The 15,445-nt window shown below is 39.1% G+C and overlaps 1 long non-coding RNA gene across 2 annotated transcripts in view; it reads left to right on the top strand.

Moving 5' to 3' along the window:
* The window catches only part of LOC146399587 (uncharacterized), a 396,905-nt gene that overhangs the window by 144,739 nt on the left and 236,721 nt on the right, over nt 1-15,445 (top strand). For both annotated transcript variants that reach the window (XR_014818122.1, XR_014818123.1), the window contains 2 exons: nt 6,590-6,701; nt 9,563-9,672. This is a non-coding gene — a long non-coding RNA (uncharacterized LOC146399587). The remainder of the gene's footprint in view (nt 1-6,589; nt 6,702-9,562; nt 9,673-15,445) is intronic.

Below are 15,445 nucleotides of genomic sequence, written 5' to 3'. Positions count from 1 at the left end.
TTCTTTTCTTTTCTTTTTACTGCCACACGTGTGACATATGGAAGTTCCCAGAATGGGGTCAAATTGGACCTGTAACTGCTGGCCTACACGACAGCCATAGAGACATAGGATCCAAGCTGTATCTGTGACTTGTACTGTAGCTTGAGGCAAAGCTGGATCTAAACCCAAAGCTGTCCTGAGTGAGGACAGGGATTGAACCCACATCTTCACAGACACTATGTCAGTTTCTTAATCCAATGAGCCACAGCAGGAACTCCCCAGAGATACTTTTGGCAACTGATTTCCATTTGGAGTTGTTTTAAAAGTAAAATAGACTACATTTATTAAGTTGCTGTATGTTCTGCTTTAAACAACTTCACATATAACATTTTTTATGTTGTTAAGGTATCTTTAAGATGATAGAATTTTCCACTGTACTAATAACTGTGTAGAGAGTAATTAAACTGAGTGAACAATGACATATATCAGCTGTTAAAATAGTCACAAATACCAAGTGATAGCACTTTGGGATAGCTTAATTTAACTTTTATTTCTATAGGCATAACCAGAGGGCAAAGTTTATTTTATTCATATGCTCATTAAACAAGAAAAAGAAGAAATTTTTGACAAATAAAAATAATGTCACAGTTGAAGTGTTTTTTTAAAAGTATGATTATTTATTTATATAACAGAGAGAGTGGTCTGAAATTTCCCCAAGCTTGTTTTCAGACCTCAGATAAATTCTCCTCCTAAACATCATGCTGTGTAATATGGCCCATAAAGAAAACGTCACAGTAAGAGAAACAATTACTAGATTGACAGGCCACAATAATTTCTTTCTCTATTTGATAGAGAAAGGGGGGGATAGAACAGTAGCTAAAGGAAGGCTTTTTTCCTTTTTTTAAGCTATTTTTTAAGGCTACTTTCCTTCCTTTTATGGGCAAAGGAATTTCACTTAACAAGAAAATTTAGAAGGCAAACATGGAATGAGGATATTTCTATAAAGTGGAGCCTTGTCATTACTCTTTTGCCTCCATCCTAAATCTGTGAATTAATGTCTGCAATAACTCAAAGTTGTGAGACCTCTGAGGGGAATTATATTGTGACTGCTGTTGAAGTTACAGAGATAACATTGTCTATAAGAGATCATTCCAGACACAGCTTCCTATCAGAAGACGTTCTGAAGGAATAATTACATGCATTTCTCAAAATAAACTACACACCTTGGGCTATAAGGTAATTTTTTAAACTGAAATTTAATTGCTAAGGAACCAAAAATATCAAGATAAAATTTGCATCATGTATGAGATTATTGATTACACAGTCATTCCTCCACTGATACATACTTCAAACAAGTGCACTTTTTACTTATTGAAATTAGTTTAAGTCAAAGATAGCATAAATATCCTGGCTAACAATGCAATTATTAAAGCCAAAAGTAGAAAGATCTAAGACAAGAGAGTTCAAAAATGAAAAGTGCTGCAGAAATTCAATTGATTTTGTACCAAGGCAGTTTTGTACCAAGAGTCTCACAGTTCTTGAGTTGATGTATAAATGTGAAGGAAGCCCTGAGCTCTTGGCCTTGCTCCTCTACAATAAAATACCACTTCTAGGAGTTCCCATCGTGGAGCAGTGGTTAATGAATCTGACTAGGAATTGCATGAGGTTGCAGGTTCGATCCCTGGCCTTGCTCAGTGGGTTAAGGATCTAGCGTTGCCGTGAGCTGTGGTGTGGGTCGCAGACGCAGCTCGGATTCCTCATTGCTGAGGCTCTGGCATAGGCCAGTGGCTACAGCTCTGATTAGACCCCCTAGCCTAGGAACCTCCATATGTCACGGGAGCAGCTCAAGAAAAGGCAAAAAGACAAAAAATAAAATAAAATAAAATACCACCTCTAAGTGGGTGACCCTTCATCCACTTTGACCATTACAGTTTTAGTTTCTGCTCACTGTTCTGGCTTACTTCTTAAAAGTGCTCTATTTCACACTCAATGCTGTTTCAATTAAAGGGGTTATAACCAAGGTTGTGGTCCTGGTTCAGATGGGCAGTGGAACAGCCTGAAATGTAACGGGAAAATCGTAGAAAGGCTGAATTAGGCATGTGCCAGGAAGATGCAAGGGACACCAGCAAGGAACACTTAAGAACTGGCTTCAACCTCAGATTGATTCATTCCATACATGGTTTGTCTGACAGAGTTTGAAAGTCTTTAAGGATCAAGGTATCTGAGCAAATTTTCTGCCTAAATCATTGGGTGTCCACTGAAATTCAGACACAAGATATACAGGATAAAAGTAAAAACTCAAACTCAAAAGAAATATCAACAACTGCATATGGTGAAGAATACAGAATTTATAACTTAGGTCCACGTTATGAAAACATATCAACCCAACAACTTCAGAGGGAAAAGAAAAAAAAAAAGAATTCAGAGTTGCTATATTATCTGAAATTTCCAGTTTTCAACCAGAAATTACTGAACATGCAAACAAATAAAAGCATGACTCATACTCTGCTAAAAATTAGTCAAACAGAAATTGACTTTCAGGCCAGATCCACATTTAGAAAATAAAAATATTTAAAAACAGCTAATATAACAATGTTAAAGACATAAAGGATATATTTTCAAATATTTAAATAAAAATAGTCTCAAAGTGATTTAGCAAATTGAGAATCAGCATTCCCAATGGTAAATATAAAACATTTGAAATGTTAGAGGTGAGTAATTAAGTCACTGGAATCAAAATTGCTGCAGAGTAGTTTAACAAGAGATTTTTAGAGGGCAGAAGAAATTGGTGAACTTTAAGATAAATCGATAGCAATTATCCAATCCAAAGGATAGAAGGAAACAGTATTAAAGAAAAGTGAACAGAATCTCACAAACTAATGTGACAATGTCAAGCTTTCCAAAATATATGTAATAGGAGTTCCAGAATGAAAGGGAAAATTAAAATGAATGAAAAATATTTTAAGAAAGATTAACTGTAATGTTCTCGAATTTTGTGGAAAACATTAATTGGCAGATCTGAGATGCTCACAGAACTCCAAGAAGTATAAACTCGGAGTTCCCACTGTGGCTCAACTAGTATCTGTGAGGATGTGGGTTCAATCCCTGGCCTCACTCAGTGGGTTAAAGATCCAGCATTGCCATAGCTGCAGTATAGGTCAAAGATGCGGCTCAGATCCTGAGTGGCTGTGGCTGTGGCATGGGCTGGCAGCTGCAGCTCTAATTGGACCCCTAGCCTAGAAACCTCCATATGCCATGGGTGTGGCCCTACAAAGAAAAAAAGGAAGAAGAAGAAAAAAAAAAAGAAACAAACAAAAAGTATAAACACAAAGAGAAGGAAGGCTTGGGTCCTGCTATGGTGTGAGTTTGATCCCTGGTCGAGGAACTGCTACCTTCCATGGGTGTGGCCAAAAAAAAAAAGAGAGAGAGAACCACACTTAGGCACCTTGTAATCATACTGATAAATGACAAAGACAAAGAGCAAAGCTAAAGTAAGACAATACATTCTCATCAGAAACAAAAAAGACAAAAACACGTGAATAAAATATTCAAAGAACTTGACGGAAAAACAATTTGTCAATCAAGAATCCTATATCCAGTGAAGTTATCTTTTAAAATGTAACATAAATTCAAAACATGCCCAGATTCACTTGTGTCATATTGAAAGATAGTTTAGTTAACACGATTGCAGTTGAGAGAATATGTCATTTAAAGTCAAACAATAATAAATTCAAATTTAAGTTAAAGACAATCCTACTATCATGCTATCAGCAAGAAATTTTCTTCAGTGTTCTCTCTCTCTCCGTCTTCCTTTGTACATGTGTCTAAAATTTAGACTAGAGAGTACAAACTCCCAACTATAAGAGAAATAAGGTATCAACTATAAGATAAACAGGTTGAATATAGTTAATAAAATAAAATGTAGACTGAAGATAAAAATGCTGTCTTCACAGATGGTTGTAAAAATTTAATGTGATAACATGTGAAAACACCAAGTGCAACCTGGCATATAGCAAGTGTTCAATGTGTTTTACTAACTCTCTTTCCTTACTATTTGTCAGACTATATGTAATCATTTTCTTATATCCTATAATAGATGCCTACACTTCTTTTTTTATTATTAATGATATAAATGAAGAAATAGGTACTTAGGATGAGAGTATTTTATTTATTCCATATTAAATCAAAGTATACCCCGAGAGTACTACTTCTTCATCATATATTTTCATCAACATAATGCCAGTACCAGTCCCTCACGAGGAGTGCTATCACCAAATTCCTGAATAGCTCGGAAGAAATAGAAATGTGAAAATGAAATGTGATGGAAGTGCTATTAATAGCACCATCATTACATTATTGATATTATTTATCAGCTTATGGCAAATCTCAAGTGATTACAAGCACTGTGTTTAAGAACACTAAGAATCCATTGAGTGCTTGATGAATCTTTCATTGTTTTCACATAACCTTAGATTTAAATTAAGTAACATAGCCCTTTAGCCTGACGAGGTGAGTAATACAGTTAGGTGCAAAATACGCAATGTATCAGTAAATGTTAGGGAGGCATGTGAACCTTCTCAACCCTGGAGAGTTTCCTTTTCTTCAGGAGTTTGATGAAGGATTGCCCACCTTTGTGACTAATGATGATTCATCCTCATACAACTCTTAGGCCTGCAGATGAACACCCCCTTTCTGGTTTTCTTTGCTGTGTACATAAGGACACTTCCCTCTGGCTCACCTGATTTTAGTACAACCATGGCGAAGAATTCAGTGCACGTCACCAGCCAGCCTCCTTCTGCTTTTCTTTCTATGCAGCGGAGGAAGGTTGCTCACCCTCACTCAGGAGGAAAGTGTAAAAGGATTTAAAAAGCTTGGGTCACAGCTTATACAATATGACCAGTGAGGCCCACTGGGTCCACTATCACATCCTTCAGTGGTACGTGGTTACCCTGTTCCCATGATATGTAATGCGCATTCCATCCTGTGGATCAGTCATTCCTTATATCTCTGCACAGTGAGACTGGCTGAGGCTCTGCTGGCAAGAAAGGCAAATCCACACCCAGAAGAGATAGATCTCTATCTCTGTGAGGATGAATCACTTGTTGGACCAGGAAACAAGGGGCCCACTAGAATCAACCTGACTCTTAAGTGACTGGTTGATTTCCTCATGAAATTATGCTATGCTGAGGGCTCAGTTTTGATATATGTGCTTGGCTGTTCAGAAGTTCAAGGGCATTAGATTGGTCTTGGTAAGTAGGGATCCATGCTGATGGGCTCATGAATAGCCTCCATCTCTGCTGTCATGGCCACTTCCTTCATGTATCTAGTGCTCTGGTCCAAGGGTGATGAGTGATGAAGACTGACGAATGTGAACCAGCCAAGCATCCGTCCAGAAGACCTCATTCCATTTTCAGGGTTTCAGGTTTTTTCCAACCAGAACCTTGACTTTAACGAAACTGACTTGCCTTGCTGAAGGTCTCTGAAAGGCTGTCCCCTTTTTTTCTCTAATATTCTGTTTTTCACCTATTCTGCTCTTCAACTGGAGGATATAAAAGCCTCTCTCTAAACTGTTAAAAGCCCCCTTTGACTTTCATGTCAGCCTATAACTATTTGTTCATAACCTTTAGTTTCTCATTGTTCCTCTGCAATGTCAATGTCATTTTGCAAGTTCTCCCAATTTTGCCATTCTTATGGGCATTGCTTCCCCATGTCTTTTAAAGGCCGGACTCATCCAACCTGAGTCATTCCACCTTCAAGGGCATTTAGCTTGCTTTCCTGATTATCACTCATGAAATATTTAGCAGTCAGACCTTCATCTTATTTCAAGGACCATCTCTGCTCAACATAACCCTTGAGGAGTTGCCGTCGTGACACAGTGGAAATGAATCCGACTAGGAACCATGAGTTTGCAGGTTTGATCCCTGGCCTCACTCAGTGGGTTAAGGATCCGACATTGCCCTGAGCTGTGGTGTAGGTCACAGACGCAGCTCGGATCCCACGTTGCTGTGGCTGTGGCATAGGCCGGCAGCCGTAGCTCCGATTAGACCCCTAGCCTGAGAACCTCCATATGCCATAGGTGTGGCCCTAAAAAGACAAAAGACAAAAACAAAAAAACAAACAAACAAACAAAAATGCTTGAGATGGTATTCTCTTTGCTACATGGGCAGCCTGCGAGCTAATTCTCAAGCACCCTCTTACTTCCTAATTTGCTCACTCTTGGTATCACTTGTATTAATTCAGATCGTCCAAGCAGACACCAAGAAGAACATGAGATGGGCAGAGGATGTATTGGGGGTTACTCGTGTGAAGGCAAAGGGGAGGGGGTGTGAGGCACGGAGGAGAGGAAGATGGAGCAGGAAGGGTTTCACATTGAGGCCCACCTTGAAACAAGCTTGTGCCAGGAATGAGACCAGAGGTTCTGAGCAAAATTTGTACTCTGGTGGTGTACTTCCTCCAGCAGGAATGAGCCAGCACTAGTGCCTCCACTATGCTTATTCATTTTTTCTGAGAAGCTTGTCCAGGAAAGAAAGCACAGTCTCCACATAAATGGTGGGAGATCCATAGGATGTCAATAAACCATGTACTCTCAGTGGATTCTCTTTTCTCTTAGATCATTGAGCCATACATTCCATAGCTGCCGTGATACACTGCTTACCAAAACTCATATGGTACAAGGACATAAAAAGATTTGCAGAGTAAGAAAAAATAAGGTGAAACTGGAGGTAAGTATGCAGAAATATGTCATGAAGTCTTACAGGTCACAAAATTTTCTCTGAGAGTTTAAGAATTAAAACAAAGAAGCAAGTATCACCAGTTACATAATTTAGTTTGGCCAACAAACAAATACAGGTAGGTTGTTTAGAGGAATTAAAATTTATATCTAAAACTGAGATGTGAGATGCAATCCAAAAATGAGTATTATTTGCTATAATTAACATCTTCAAAAGACATGTGGGGTGACAGGTGTATCCTGCCTGATATCATAAAGCTGGACTTCTGTTCAGTAAAGAATACATATAGCATGTTTACAGTAGTCTGATTTCAACAAATGATAAAATGTACAGTTATCAAAAAAAATGGCCTTCCATGAATATTACTGAAAAATATTATAAGGTAGCTGGAATAAAGTCTTTGCTGTCAATTAAGAGGATATATGCCTGACTTTACAAACAACCAAGTTAGGGTCAAAAACAAGCCTGAACAACTCATCTTACCTTGAAGGTGCTGCTAAGGCAGTGTGGGGGTGAGCAGGGTCAAGATTTTCTCAGATAGAAATTTTAGGTTCACACTGAATGGGCAATGAAAGCCTCTTTTTTTTTTTTTTTTTTTCTTTTTTTTCCGCCCTGAAGGCAAGGTTGCAGTAACATTAACTTGAAAAATGTGAAAGTGCTACTGAATTCCCACTTTGAATGGCACACTTGGAGAACATGTAACTTCCAACAATGTACCGTTCGGGTTTAATCCTTTGCAATAAACAGCCCACAAAACGTCTTCCCAGGCAATTGAATAGGGGAGTTATTCTGTAGAGATTTTAACTATAAACTGAAGTACGCTTACCAAAAATGATGTTGACCTTGGAATACTTTATTTTAAATAAATAGTTCTATCAGTAACTATGTAGAAGTGCCAGTAATCTCTTAAAGCCACCCCTAATTTCTGATCGTATAACCATCTTCTCTAACTACAACTGAATGCTTAGACTGTTGATGTTTTCTCGGAGGAGAGAGGAAGACTTTTCGCTCATGCAAAAATGATATCAAATCACTAAGGTTCATAAAACTAAAGGCAGGCAGGAACATACATCTCCTCATTCCAAATGGAAATACTGTCTAGTCCATTCAGAAATCACGCGTCTGACACTGATTCTCAGAGCATTATTAAGGTGATACTTAATTTTAGTATCAAGAGCCAGAAAGTTCATGTGAACTTACAGTGGATTTTTCAAGTCAAGGACTTTTTTTCAATCACCATCATAGTAAAATTAATGAAAATCTACCATTTTTTACATATTAGGCACTGTAATAACCACTTCAAGGAATCTCTCTTTCTCAAAAGTTATAGCAGATAAGTAATCTTGCACCCATTTTATAAAAGAGGAACCAGAAACATATCTTTATTAAGATATGTTCTGAAGTTAACGGCTAGAAAGTGGCAGGTCCAGGAGCAAGTTCTATCCAGGTTAAAGTCCTGTGCTTTTTCTCTATTCCTATGTCTTCCATACCAAGACTTCATAAATATAAGGACATTTAAGGATGAATATATTATTTAGCTTAACAAAATCCCTACATGTTTCTAACTATACTGGTTTGTATTGACTTAAAAATATTTTATAGAGTTATTTAATTTCCCAAAGATAGCTTGATTTTGCAATAATTTTGGAATTGTAGTAACATTAGCTTTTGCCATCTTTTGTAAAGTTACTACTCATTTTGTCTTTCAGGTCAGAGGAATTCCTAAGCCATCAAAAAATAAATTTTTTTATATTTTTAAAGTACAGTTGATTTACAATGCTGTGCTAATTTCTGTTGTATACTGAAGTAACTTAGTTATAAACATATATACATTCTTTCTTAAAACATTCCTTTCCATTATGGTTTATCCCAGGAGATTGGATATTTTTGCCCTGAGAATTATAGAGGTCGTCTTGCTGGGGCCGTCCACCTCCATCAGTATCAGCTGTGGCCTGCTGCCCTCTGAAGTAGGCTGACCTGGCTGAAATCTATCTTACTAGCCACCAGTAGCAGATGTTTTCATCACTCTAAGTAAAACAGCATTTTTTTTTCCACTGCAAACGAGTTTAGATGAATCGGATATTCAAAGGATGTCAAAGCGTTGCTCGTCAGTCATACCGAAGGTGTTTGACTAGAGGCTACAGACCCTGTATCTTGACATACTTTCCCTTCTGCAAGAGATGATCGAAGAGGTTAAAATGAGCACGGTGAAAGATACACTGCCCCTTATGAATTAGCATTATTTGTGTAACTGTTTTTTCATTCTCTTTGGTGCTGAGAAGCATCTGGATGGATCTCTACGTCTGCTTTGCCCTGACACTTGCCTAAAAGCATCTATTTGTTATGTTAGTGAACTTTTAATAAGAGTGGAGTTTTTTGGATAATGGCTTTCATGTTGACATTTCTCTCCTGATTGATACTTCTCTCAGAGTCATTATACTCTTGTCTGCTTAGACCATTGAGCCCTGTTATGTACGTGTTCATGCTTGAGTCACTGTTTGACTGTGCTCCATTGTATATTTGGTGATGACTAAGACTGCTCTTTCCACAAAAGGAAAGGAAACAAATCTCCAGGAGTTTACACTTTATTTTGGCTTAAGCCCTACCTGCTTATAGTCAAGTGCAATTAGGTATTATTTTGAAGGTCAGGGGTTTTCCAATATGTATGATAAAAATATTTTAAACTGTGCCCCACAGATTCCTAGAAATTATATGAATACCTCACTTGTAGGCATTTTATATGTTATTTCACATTATCAACCATCCTTCATTTCTTACAGCAATGATAAATTATGTAAATATATAAATGTATATACAATTTTTAAGACAGAAATACCATTCTTCTCTTACAGATAAGGAAAATAAAACTCAGAGAAATTAAGCAACTTGCCTAAACTCACAAAGCTAATAAGTTTTGGTTCCAGGAATACAGCCCATGACTGTTTTACTCTAAAGTTTCAAGGTAAATAATGGTTAACAATCATTGTCTTCAAAATGATGTCTATGGGAGTTCCCGTCATGGCGCGGTGGTTAACGAATCCGACTAGGAACCATGAGGTTGCGGGTTCGGTCCCTGCCCTTGCTCAGTGGGTTAAGGATCCGGCGTTGCCGTGAGCTGTGGTGCAGGTTGCAGACTGGGCTCGGATCCCGCGTTGCTGTGGCTCTGGCGTAGGCCAGTGGCTACAGCTCCAATTGGACCCCTAGCCTGGGAACCTCCATATGCCGTGGGAGCTGCCCAAAGAAGTAGCAAAAAAAGACAAAAAAAAAAAAAAAATGATGTCTACAGACAGGTTTGTAGAAATGATTAGGATAGAAAAATACCATTCTTCTTTTACAGATGAGGAAAATAATACTTTTATTAGAAATAAAATAATAACTGGCATTAATTTTATTTAAATGATTCCAAGTGTCGTGGTAAGCTACTTAATGATATTTCAATTGGAGAGATAAGGTATCTAGAAAAATAAATATTTTATAACCTAAAACATATTAGCTTCACAAAGCACAAAGTGTCACCTGAGTAGAAAGAAGGAAGGGAACATATTTAGATGGGGAAAATTTATGCAGAAAAGTCACTTTAAAGCTGGGCCTTGAAAAGTAGGTAAAATTCCAAAGGGAGTGGATGCAGAGATTATAAAGATTTTCCAGAGGGCAGAGTAACTTAATGAATTATGGCTTCCATAGGCGCATTTCAATAATTCCTAGGATATTTCAATTCCCTTTGCCCACTAGCACAGTTCATCTAAATTAAGTGCTCTTTAACACTGTTACTTATTAAAAATCATAATAAAGAAAGAAATCCTGATTAATTACGTATGTGGAACAGAAATAAATGACAACAATCCCCAAGGCAACATTTTCAACCCTGAAGAAAAATATAAAGAACATATGCTTTATCTGTAGGATGGGTGTGGCCTCATAATTGAAACATTTCTAAGAAGCTTCTGGGACACAGACAGTTACCTAGGCCCCCGGTTTTCCACCTGAGCATGAGGGGAGGGGCTGGCAAGTCAGGTTCGGTCTCAGGTACTCACCATGGGAAACGGATTCACACTAACCACAAACCCATGTAGGGCCACAGTTCTAACATCCTGTTCCACCCCTAAGGTCCGTCTCCCCTGTCTATGGATCTCCCCCACGGTCCCTGAGCGTGAGGGCAACATCAACTGGTTTATTCCCTCTGAGGATTCAAAATCAACTCCCTTATCTTACTTACAGTGACATGTTTAATAGAGCTGATCAGACTTTAGCTGGAAGCATCTACTAAGCAATACAATCCATGCGAGAGTTTTGATGGCAAATAAGGGAAAGGGAGCATACTGAAAAGGCAAAGAGAGACATTAAATGTTCCTGCGCAGGGGGATTCCTCATTAGAAAGTTGAAATAGGACGCGGAGCCACAGCCTGTCATCATTAACACATATGTTCAAGAGGTGACGGACTGCAAGTCAGCGTGGTGCAGTCTCCAGGAAGGACTGCCAACAGGATTTAGCTGCTCCCAGGGGACTACACAGGGTTGATGAAACACAGGCGACATTCACATCCCTCCTGCTGAGCCAGGCCCTCTGTGTCCAGCATCTCAGTCGCTCCATGAGCTGCAGTTTCATCCCCCTGCTCCTTTGGGCTCTCTAACCCACTTCCCTGCAAACTCTTCTTCTGAGACCAGTTTGTCCATCTGTATTTTTCCACTCTTCACCAGGCTGCAGCCATGGAGACCACTGTCATGAGAAATGTATAGTCTCAACCTACAACTGGGCCACGCTGGGACCATTTATAAGAAGTTGCTCTGTGGAGTTCCCACTGTGGCTCAGTGGGTTAAGAACCTGACATAGTATCCACGAGGATGTGGGTTTGATCCCTGGCCTCGCTCAGTGGGTTAAAGATCCATTGTTGCCAGAAGTTGTGGCATAGGTTACAGATGCACCTCAGATCTGGTGCTGCTGTGGCTGTGGTACAGGCCAGCAGCTGCAGCTCCAATTCGACCCCTAGCCATATGCTACAGGTGCAGCCATTAAAAAGAAAAAGAAAAGAAAAAAAAAGAATGTGCTCTAACCCTACCAGCTCCCTCTCTATATCCCACTCACCTGAATGACCACCGAATGCTCTCTTCCACACTCAGCGTCTCTCAGAATATGTTTAGCCTAAGACCTCACATTTACTTAACAGGAAAAACATCAGCCATCTGTCAAAGCTGCCTGTGGCTTCCTATACCCTAACTGCAAATGAATTCTTACCACAGTGGCCTCTTTCTTCTTATAACTGAAAAATGAGACACTTCTCTTTCCTCCTCCGAGCAGACATTTGGAATAAGACCAGCCTTTGGCGGAGGGTGTGAGTAAATCCTGTCATAGGGCCCCAAATGTGCAGCCAGTGGTTTCCATTAAGAGAAATACGGCTCAGTACAGGGCATCATCCCTCTTCTGGGCACCCAAGTGGCCCAATTATAAAAGTTTCAGGGGCAGAGAGGAGGAGAGGAAAGAACTAACACTTCAGTGCATAATATCACTCTCCCCTGGAGACCAGTTGCCTTGTAAATAGTAAAATGTTGAGCAGTTAGAAAAAGTATGTTTCTTCTGGTGGGGGTGAGCATTACAATCTCTGAGAAAGCTGGTCCTCAGGAAAGAAAGCTCGTGTCAGGGGTGGGGGGAGAAAGAGACAGAGGGGAAGAGAGAGGAGAGAGCAAAAGCGAGAGAGACAGACAGACAGACTTGTTGCGCAGGTCTCACTAAATAAGCAGAAGAAGAAAGCAAAGATGTCTATAATCTGGCCCACGAGAAGGGGCCATAAGAAGCTCGAGCCCACACCCCATTGCTCTTGAGATTCGCAGTCTCCACATCTCAGGCTTGTTTTCTTCCAAAGTCTCCTTGTCTATAAATAATTCTTCAGAAATTATACGCACCCCATTACGGCCATACACCATACACATGCCATTACCGCAGACCCCATGTCACAGATGAAGAGACATGTCTTTCTTCAGGAGGATGTTAATTTCTATCATTTGAGGAGGGCTTTTTTGGAAGGAGACTGCATGGGCCCTGCCTGACAGCAGGTGAGATGGTGAAGGTGAGAAAGAGATGAAATGTGCAGTAAGCATCTGTCTACACCACATTTCCTGGTATCCAGAGACCTCGTCCTGTTCCCGACTGATTCCCAAGCATTCAGCCAAATGCCTGGCATTAGTCTGTGTTCCATATATTTTATTTTTTATCAACTAATAAATGCAGGACTAATAAGAATCATTTCTCAATTGAATTCAGTGGAAAAACCTTCCAAAATAACTGTGATGTTACACATCTATGTAATTGAAAAAAACCAAAAACACAACTGGGGTCGAAAGAAGGATTGATTTTAAGAAAAATAAGGGGGATCTTAATTTTAAATCTGCATAGCTGAGGCACTGGCAGGATATCTTCATAGAAATACTGCATTATGGGCTGGGAGAGAGATCAGGAATTGAGGTTAAGTCACCAAAAGAAGCGATAATTGGAACTCTGGTGGGTGTGTACAACTGCCAGAGTTACAGAACTACAAAAGCTGCTGGTTCAAATACACTGTCAAGTGAAGCAGTTGCTTGTGCTTGCTATTGATACTGAAATGTACTAACTATTCGCAAATGAAATATAATTTGTCTTTATTAAAAATGATGAAGTGCCCTCGAGGACAGATTTATCATATACACAATATTTATGAAAAAAATGATTTATCTTTAGCATTCCCTGATTAAAGCCACTTGACTGGGATCACTCCCTCGCTCGGCATTTCAAGCACTTATTCTTTACACCAAAGCTAATTTGTGCTTGTTTGTACATTGCTCGGTAAAGTGTTTTAAAAACCATGCCTGTGTATGTGCTATCCACCCAAAACTCATTTTCAGTTTCTAAGACTCTTTTTGCTTTCACTTTTATTCCATTTAAAATCTTTTATCAAGGTTACTAGGTGCCAGATACTATCCTAAGCACTTGACAAATACTATGTCACTTAATTATTCTATTGAGGCTGCGTATTTATTTTTAACAAGGATATCACAGAAACGGTGTGCTCCGCTCAGTGCATCATATTAGGATGTACATGACGTTGATAGGTCTTATTCGTGCTGAAGTTAACCCTGATCATCTCATTAAGGGTGTCTTTGGCTGAGTTTCTCCGCTGAAAATACAGTTTTTCCCATTGGAAAACATGAACGATTTAGTGCTCTGCAACTATCCTGTCTCTCCTCAAACTTCCATTCACTAATTTTGACTCCATCAGTGGCTCTGACCAAAAGAGTTATTATTCTGCATTCTGCCGGTAGTTTTTTCTTTCTCTACTCCTCCTGCCTTGATTAGGTGGAATCTTACATAACGAAGAGTTGTATCTTATCCTCCATTGATTTATTTATTTGGCTATTTATTTCAGTATGGAATTCTAGATATTTTATTTATGGGTTGTAATCTATTACTCCTACTTTTTTTGTAGCCCCAAATGTTCAGTCTGGGACACTGGGAGCTCTTTCAGTTGGGCTCCCATGATTTGCCCTCTATGTTTTGTTTGGGGGTTTGGGGTTTTTTTTCGAGCATGTTCTTACTTCTTGCCACCACAAGAGGCTCCAGCCTCATCTGTCAATTCGTCCTGCACCAGATCTGGAACATACCACTTCTTCAAGTCTCCTGTTACTGGCAAGTGGGACTTAGAAGCCAAGATTTGGCAGCATGATGGCTCATTGCTATTGAGGTGCCACTGCTTCTAGCCTTGCTTTGTTTACAAAGCTTTGGGAATATTTCTGCATTTATTAACCCATTCACATCCACATTTTTTACATGCCTATATGCGTACAACTGTGTGTCTATCTATATATCTACCTATACATTTATCTGTTTAAAATAGTGAGTTAATTTGATACCTCCAATTCAAATCTAACATAAAGAATTGATTTCACCTTTTTTTTTTCTTTTCTTATATTTCACTTCTTTCTCCAACAGCAAGAATCCTGGCTCTATAATTCTAAAATTCTAGACTCTTTATAGCAAATTTATTTCATTGTTGAACACTAATGCCCCCCCCCCCCCAATCCAAAGTCTTAGAATTGCTAACTCCTACTCCTGTGAGAAACTATTTTGGACGTGAATAGAGAATTTGTTAACAGTAGCTTGTGCCTTTAGACTGACATTACCCAATCAAAATATTTTGCAAAGTTGCATGGATTCTTTTCCCCCCATGTTTGCCTTCAGTGTATTATTGTTATTTATTTGTAGCAACGTTAGTTCATTTGGTATAATGTGTATTCTGTTTTGGATTGTCCCACATCCTGATTGATTTTTTTTAAAATGTTACATAGAGTAAAATTTGCTCTTTGTGGTATATGTTTCTGCTGGTTTTAACAAGTGCATAGAACTGTGTACCTACTACCACAACTGTGATACAGGAGACTTCAACCAACCCAGGAGATGCTCTTCTGCTGTCCCTTTTTAGTAATTGCCTCTCTCCCCTCCAGTCCTCGGAAGCCACCGATACATCCTCCTCTTGCCCACCCCATAGTTTTGCATACAAACCTTTGTGTCTGATTCCTTCCACTTAGCGTGTACATTTCAGATTCATGGTGCATTCATTATCTGAATCAATAGTTTGCTCTTATCACCAGAAGGACTCCACTGTGTACATGCATTGCAGTTTGTTTCTCCATTTGCTAGTTGAAGGTTATCTTGATTGTTTCCAGCTTTTGGTGATTACAAATAAAGCTGTTACAAATGTTTGTACACA

Source organism: Sus scrofa, chromosome 10 (genome assembly GCF_054392235.1).
Source record: "Sus scrofa isolate SSC_HxYL_T2T_F1_AM1 chromosome 10, Sscrofa_HxYL_maternal_Yorkshire_Landrace_v2.0, whole genome shotgun sequence".
In the NCBI taxonomy this organism is placed as follows: domain Eukaryota; kingdom Metazoa; phylum Chordata; class Mammalia; order Artiodactyla; family Suidae; genus Sus; species Sus scrofa.
This window is presented reverse-complemented; position numbering and strand designations above follow the sequence as displayed.